This window comes from Periplaneta americana, chromosome 15 (genome assembly GCF_040183065.1).
Source record: "Periplaneta americana isolate PAMFEO1 chromosome 15, P.americana_PAMFEO1_priV1, whole genome shotgun sequence".
NCBI lineage: Eukaryota > Metazoa > Arthropoda > Insecta > Blattodea > Blattidae > Periplaneta > Periplaneta americana.
In genome coordinates, this window is record NC_091131.1 from 155,452,118 (window position 1) to 155,460,196 (window position 8,079).

Genomic DNA, 8,079 nt, shown 5'->3' on the forward strand with positions numbered 1-8,079 from the left:
CAGCATTGAATCTCCGTCCTTTCAGATGACTTTTCAGACGGGGAAACAGAAAGTAATCAGGTGGTGAGAGATCAGGAGAGTATGGTGGATGATCCAAAGCAGTTATGTTGTGCCTGGCAAGAAAATTCTTTACAATAATTGCGCGATGAGCAGGTGCATTGTCACGCATAAGGAACCAGTTGTTTTCTACCCACTTTTCTGGACGTTTCCTTCTCACTGCGTCCCGGAGGCGACGGAGGATTTCTACGTACAATTCTTTCGTTACAGTACGACCTTCTGGAATGAACTCATGGTAGATGAGACCCTGAGAGTCGAAGAAAACTTCCAACATAACTTTGCCTTTGGAAGTGTCCCTAGGAAATTTTTGCATCCGAGGAGATGTTTTCGATTTCCACTCAGATGACTGTCGTTTAGGGACTGGGTCGTACAAGTAGCACCAAGTTTCATTACCAGCAATAATTTGTTTAAGAAATCACCATCTTCATCAGCCATACTGATCATGTCCCCAGCAAGAGTCATTCTTGTTTCTTTCTGTTCTGCCGACATTTTGGAACTAACTTCTAAGACACGTAATGCATGTTGAGATGCTTGTGAAGAACATTGTGTACACTTCCGACTGATATTCCGACCTCTATTGCTATCTCTTTTATGGTTTTACGTCGGTCGTCCCTCACAACATTACGCACACGCTGAGCGATTGCTTCATTTGTTGCAGTTGTTGGTCGGCCGCTGCGTACGTATTGCGGCCACCAGAAAAGCGTTTATGCCAGGCATACACTTGAGTTTTTTTCATTGCTGCTTCGCCATATGCTTCTTCCAACAATCTTAATGTCTCTGCAGGAGTTTTGTGTAACAAAACAGAACTTTATGTTTGTACGTTGCTCTGTGGACATAATTACAAAAAGCGACGAACAAACAAAATACTATGATAAACAATTGCCTACAACTCAAAACCAACAATCGCCATTATCAACAAACTTTAAGGAAATGACATCATGAATGTTACCAACAAAACAAATGTATAATATCCCTTGTTCTATATTAATACGAAAAATGGTAGTAAAATTCCGGGAACTTTTTGAACCTAGTAGTATTACTAACTGACCAGCTATTAAGGCTTATAAGAACCACTCTTCGTGCAATAAAATAAAAATATAAAAATGCCTTCATTTTTTCTCTTATGAGAACTAGAATTTTCCCTTTTTAAAAACTAGCAATAATCGCCCATCGTCGCTGCACCCCATCTTCCTTGATACCGTTGCTCCACTGTAGCAATGTCTTGGTGAAATCGCTCTCCCTGCTCATCACTTACAGCCCCCAAGCTCTCAGGAAAGAAGTCCAAATGTGAATGTAAGAAGTGGATCTTCACTGATATACTGCAGGTCATTTTTTTTTTTTGTAGTTTCTTAGTAACATCTCTATTAATTGATGATAATTTTCTGCTTTGTGATTTCCTAAAAACCCTTTGACGACAGATGCAAGAGAGTTCCATGCTGGTAATTCCTTGGGGTTGTTTTTTCTCAAAAATGCTGTCCTTCAAAAGTTTTCTAATTTGTGGACCGACAAATATGCCTTCTTTTAATTTAGCATCACTGATTTTAGGGATCAGAGTCTTTAAGTATTGAAAGGCTTCTTCCACTCTTATCTAGAGCTTTCACGAAATTTTTCATTAGCTCTAGTTTTATATGCAGTGGAGAAAGAAGTACTTTTTCACGTTGCACTAGCAGAGGATATTTAATACAGGGACATCAATTTATTTTTACTAACATTTTTAATATTGACCTGTCTATACCTTTAGAGAACCGGAAACACCGCTTGCTCCCCCCCCTCCAAGACTGGAGTTCGATGATACTGGCGTAAAACACAAATCACTCTACTAGGTATAGGAAGGAAGAAAAGTAGTTCATCCATTTACGTAAACTAGGAAATATCGCGATTTTGAGTTTGATAATTTTCATTAGGTTTTTCTTTAATGAAAGTACAGTACTGTATTAAGAATAAGTGTTTTTACTCACGAAGTGAGTTATCCATGTGGACGTATTCATTATGCGGTGTATATTATACTGTCTACAGCACATTAGCGTACAATATAGAGAAAGAAGTTAAATTGAAAAATAATCATAATATGAATATTTAAACACAATTTTTAAAACGGTGGCCGTTCATTTCAATACAGGCTTCAGTTCTTTTGTGCATATTATCGCACTATAGACTATTGCATCTAATTCCAATTGCCAGTTTCGTCCTTCGTACTAGTAACTCATGTTGAAATAATTCTATACCTACTCTACGTACTGTTAACTCAATCTTCACTTCTGCCCGACCGGAAAATATAAAATTACTCAGACATGCTATCTACTGTCCGTCCAAGTGGTTATGCCGCAGGATTGTAGAAAGGGAGGAAATCACGTGACAGTTAATTACTTAACGAGGCCCTTTTATTTAAGCTAAATTAAACAGCTGTGTAATATTACGTAAACGCCCAATTCCTAAGAGAAATTAATGTCTTCAGAAAAGAGCTAAGACAGCCCAGCTTTTACAGAGGGGCGAGCAGAAGCAGGTGGGGAAAATCGGGATGCGACGTAGGCAAACGGACAGTACCTGTGCGAAAATATGATTCAATATTGAAAGCTCTTTCGTCACTGGAAAACGCGAACATATTTCTGGAACGTACTATACTCAGTAACTCAGTACTGCTTACTATCTGCTGTCTTGGCTCTGTGTGGAGTTGTAACTTCATTAGTAGAAGGGGTGGGAGTGAAGTACATTCAAAAACTCGGGTACAATAAAAATTGAGGTAAAAATAAAATGATGTCCCTGTATTATGCTTACCAGGAATGTAACCTTGTCTGATAGGCCAGTTTTTCGCCACATAATGATGTGCTGCTGCTCGACTGTCCCACAAACATAAAAAAACAACCCAACTTATTAAACCCTCCTTGTAATCCAAGCAACAAAGCTATTACTTTCAAATTGCCCAGCGATGTTCATACAATTTACTGTATTCAATATTAGTCACATGTTTTCATAAGTTTTTCATAGTGTCTGAATGAGCCACTGCTGGAAGGTTTTGTATTACCATTGTGCAATAACACTGCTTTTAAGCTTAGTTTTGATAAATCGATGAACAGTCTCCATTCTTCTGGATTATATTCAATATCTAATTCATCCATAAGACCGTTCACATTTTTGCAGGCACAAACAGAATTTTCCATTACAAAATAACTAGTCAGCTTATCGTTTCGTTTTCTGAACACGGAAATCTTGGCATCTTTTGCTAATGAGTCCCATTCTTGTAATCTAGAACCTAATAGCTCAGGGTGTTGCTTGGAAAGACCTAAATCCCTAACTAGGTCATTAAGTTCTGCCTGTCGTGTCAGACGTGGTGTTCTATGATGTTCGGGAATGTAGGTGGGATCAACGGAAGTTGAAGGGTAGTCTGAAGATTCTGATAGTTTGTGTTCTTCTGGAATGACATAATCTTCCCCATTGGGCGGAGGGACAGGGACAGGGACAGGAAGTTCAGGAGAATGTGGCACGGGTATTATGGCTGGTGGGAGATTAGGATACACAATTGTATCTTTAGTTTTCCTTGAAAATCCCTGTGGTTTGGTAATGCAGAAATAACAATCTTCCAGATGACTGGTAGGCTATCGCCAAATCATTGGAACAGCAAAAGACATGTTGTTATTTTTCCCCCGCAACCACTCTGTTAACTTCACGTAACATGTTACGTAACACACGTGTGGTGCCAAATTTTCGTCTTGTTCACCCACTTTACAGCCAAAATACAAGTAATATGCATTTTTTTTACATTATCTGTTTATTGATCGACGTTGTGATTTCAAAGTTAATTCCCCACAAACATAGCAGAAACTATTTCGAAAAATTTTACATGAACGACGATTGCGATCCATTTAATACCATTACAGAATAACTAGTACCGCTCACACACTTCCACAATCAGAACTAATCGCTAAATTGTTCATTTCTTGTCTAACGATACAACAGCGATCCTTTCTCTTAGTCAGTTATAGCGAGATGTGACCTATCCTCCGTGCAGCTGCATAATAAGGCTAACAAAACAATAAACCATCGCTAATGGCGAAGTGCATAAACATCGGTTAAAAACGCAGTAATCATAGATTACGAAACGACGGTTAAACAGTAACCGTGGTTAAAATGTAATTTCTGTGCACCATTCATAATCACCGATTACTTAAACATAGTTAGCTGACACTTCATTTAACCAGAGCAAAGTCTATGATGGTACACTGTTTCTACAAAATGACTAAAGGAAAGCATTCATACCACAGCAAAGATAATAGTCAACATCTAAAAACGACTGCGCTCACTCCGTTCTACATCGAAGTGAACATGTCCTACATTTTCGCGTTGCATTTGTTTGCCTTTGGGCGCTGTTCAACGAGTTAGATACTATAGAGAGGCTAAAGACCTCTGATAAGCGCTCCCTGCGGAGGCCAACAGTACTATGGATCGTTCCCTAAAAAACATGGCGTCTTTAGTACCGCCAGCCTCCGCAAGGAGTGCTTATCAAAGGTACACTGTAACGAGTTGGTACATATATTATATTTTTCAGATACATCAATATTTAATTTAAACATTTCGCTATAGGTTTTGTAAAAAGCTGATTTATAAATGAAAAAGTAATAATTAAGACTTTAAAATTTCCAAAAATGTCTCATTCCCTCGGATTTAAATGAAATGTACCGTAAATCATAATATTCGTTGCTGGATAATTAAACCCTCTCAATACAGGTACCATGGCCGCAGAGAATTATAAGATAAGACGGACTGAGCATAAGCGAAATATCTGTATTAATAAGTTTGTACCATCAAGAGTTTAGTATTTATTATGTTTATAGGGCCTACTCCAATTTTCTTTTTATTAATGCGTTAGGGCTCTTTTTGTTACCAAAGAGGAAAGTTAGCACTTGCATCACACACAATTTGTCATTATTGTTCAAAATAATGTAAGAACAGTTTTATTCTGCAAAAGCCTCTGCTTAGTTGCGAGACACGTGTGAGATCAATGCTTGTTTCAAATTATATTAGATTACACGATGTCGCCATCACGCGAAAAGAAGTGTACCTAGCTGTGGCTCCTGTTGTTTATGATAACAATGTTAATCGTAAATATCTCATCGTTTCAATAAATGTGGTGAGTTATGATCATGAGTAACTTTCTATTAGTGTCATTCTTTAATTATTATGTTGCATGCTAAGAGATTATTTGTAGTTTTAATAATTTCAGTTTTCAAAAGTTCTCTGTGTTAATTCCAATTTCAAATGAATTTTTCTCAATAACTTAATTACTGGATATTTTTTTTAATTTTCGCCACTACCTTTCCCATATTTTACTCCTATTAGTTACATACGTCGTCTCTCTTGAAATCACCTGGTGAGCACTGAATTACATGATTTCATATTAGGTTAGACTAGCTGTAAGGTAATTAAATTTGTGACGAAGTCAAAAAATTATTTATTTTTCTTCTGCCGATTAAATTCATCCGTCTTTAGGTGCTTTGCTTTGGTTGCATCGAGTATAGCTTGTCATTTAATATCTGGGCTATATTTAGTGAAACTAATAAAACATAGGCCTACAGCTGTTATAAAACGTAAAGTTTTGTGTGTATTTTACTTTTTACTTATTAACATAGTCTTAATATGTAACTCAATTCACAATAATACTAACTTCATCACAGTCATTTCCTACAACATCCGAGCCACGCCCCTTTGTTTTGACTAACCGAAACATGGCGGACCAATGTTCAATTGTCTTCAACTTTCTGAGATCTTTGTCCTCTCTATAGTATCTAGCTCGTTGGCGCTGTTATATTTGCGAGTTGCATTTCTTTGTTTTTCATTGCTGTTAGGTTAAAATCGTACAAAATAGAAAATTGAATGCAAAAATGATTATATCCCAAAGTGAGGTTAAGTATCGATAGACTTACTTAATATATTTAAATATATTATATAATAAAGAAGGAATATCCATAAAGGAAAAGGATGCAGAAGATTAGTAGAAATGTGTGTACGACCCAAGATCCCATTTACACCAGGTTACTGTTCATTATCCTAAGATCCATCCATAACCTCTCTTTGTTCAGCCAGTGACAGAGAAAGAGATATTCAAGTATTCCCTCTTAAAATACAGAAAATAACAGTTACATAGAATCTTAACGTAAGGAGCTGATCAACAGAAGACATATGACTGTTTTTGAGTTATTGCAAGTGAGCCATTTGTAGATTTTGATAAACAAAATCCCTCCTGAAATTTTCTGTCACCTAATTCCTCGTAAAGATTCTCTCTTTCCACTAAAGAAACTTCACGCCCACGCTCTATCCAAGTAATTCAAGTACTGTACAATAATAATAATCGTCTTCGAAGTAAACATCTGTGGCTCTGGCCGCCATTTTGCTTTACTTGCTCTACTAATCACTGGTTATCTCCTTTAACCGCTCGAAAATGGCCGGTTATAGATTACTGTGGTTAACCTCCTATTTAAGTCGTAACCGAGGTCGATCCACTGTAAAAATGCTTAACCAGAGGTTAGGTGACAATTTCAACTGGTGGTTACACTAACCGACGTTGATGCACGTGGGCATAAGGGTAACACTTATTTAACCCACAAAAGTGAAAGTATGTTTCAAATGGTACCTTAAAAGAACGGAAACGTGTAAAAGATCTACGTTACAGAAAAGAACATGTTTCAAAGTGGCTAGGTTTTGACACATTTTTATACGATTCGCTAAGTAAAAAATATGTTTATAAAAAATGTGACGTGTAGGCACTTTTTCAATGCCATATTCGTAATCAGCACATACAAATTACATAAAAATAGTTATTCTTGTCCATGTTATGGAAACCTTGTTGAGTAGTGTTATCTATAATTTATTAATTTATTATTAAAAATTGCCTACAGGTATATTTTTTATTTATCTCTATAACCGCTACAATGAACGTGACCTCACCGAATGTATATTACTGTCTTTCAATCAGTTCATATTCTCTTTGCAACAATGAGCGCTGCCGTGCAGAAATGTATAACAGTAAGCGTTTTAATTATCGCTTGTGTTTATTTGACAAGGCAACAATGAGTGCAGGTCTAACGTTGTTTTTCTTTCAGTTTTCATTGTGACGTTGTAGCTAGCTAAATATTTCATATCGCAACATATCAGTACAACCAAACACAAAAATGCACTTTCCAAGAAGAAGAAGATTTATTTGCTTCCAACAGTAATTGCAACATCGAGTCGAAAATCTCAATTAGCTTTCGACTTATGTAAAGCTTTTCTTGCTGCCGAAATGCCTTTGTGGAAAGTACAAGGTTGTGGGTCTAGTGCAAGGTTTTTGTAATTGCCTTTTATCGCGTATTTTAGCTATTTATAATGACTTTTTGCCCGCCTATTTTAATGATTCATAATGCCTAAACTTCCGGTCTCTGGAAATAACTATTTTTGGTTTATGTTCTAGTTCATCTTTCAAACAGATTAATCAATTGATTAAATTTTTAACATAAGAAATCTTCGAATTATTTGGAGGGGGAGACCTCTCTTATAATAATTCTATTGGGAGGCACCGCTCCTAACTAGTAAGTTGAGCGTGTATAAAATGCCTTACCCCCCCCCCCCAAATCGGTGCCTTTGGACACAACTGAACAGTTGCAACATGGGATCGTCCACATCCACACCTGTGGAGTAACGGTCAGCGCGTCTGGCCGCGAAACCAGGTGGCCCGGGTTCGAATCCCGGTTGGGGCAAGTTACCTGGTTCAGGTTTTTTCCGGGGTTTTCCCTCAACCCAACACGAGCAAATGCTGGGTAACTTTCGGTGCTGGACCCCGGACTCATTTCACCGGCATTATCACCTTCACTTCATTCAGACGCTAAATAACCTAGATGTTGATACAGCGTCGTAAAATAACCCAATAAAATAAAAAAAAGAACATGGGATCAACATGACATCGCACCTCTATGTAAGATAACACGTGGTAGTAACACTGGAAAAACATCCCTGAACTATAGTAGAATGATTTGAACCCAGATCGCAACTCCC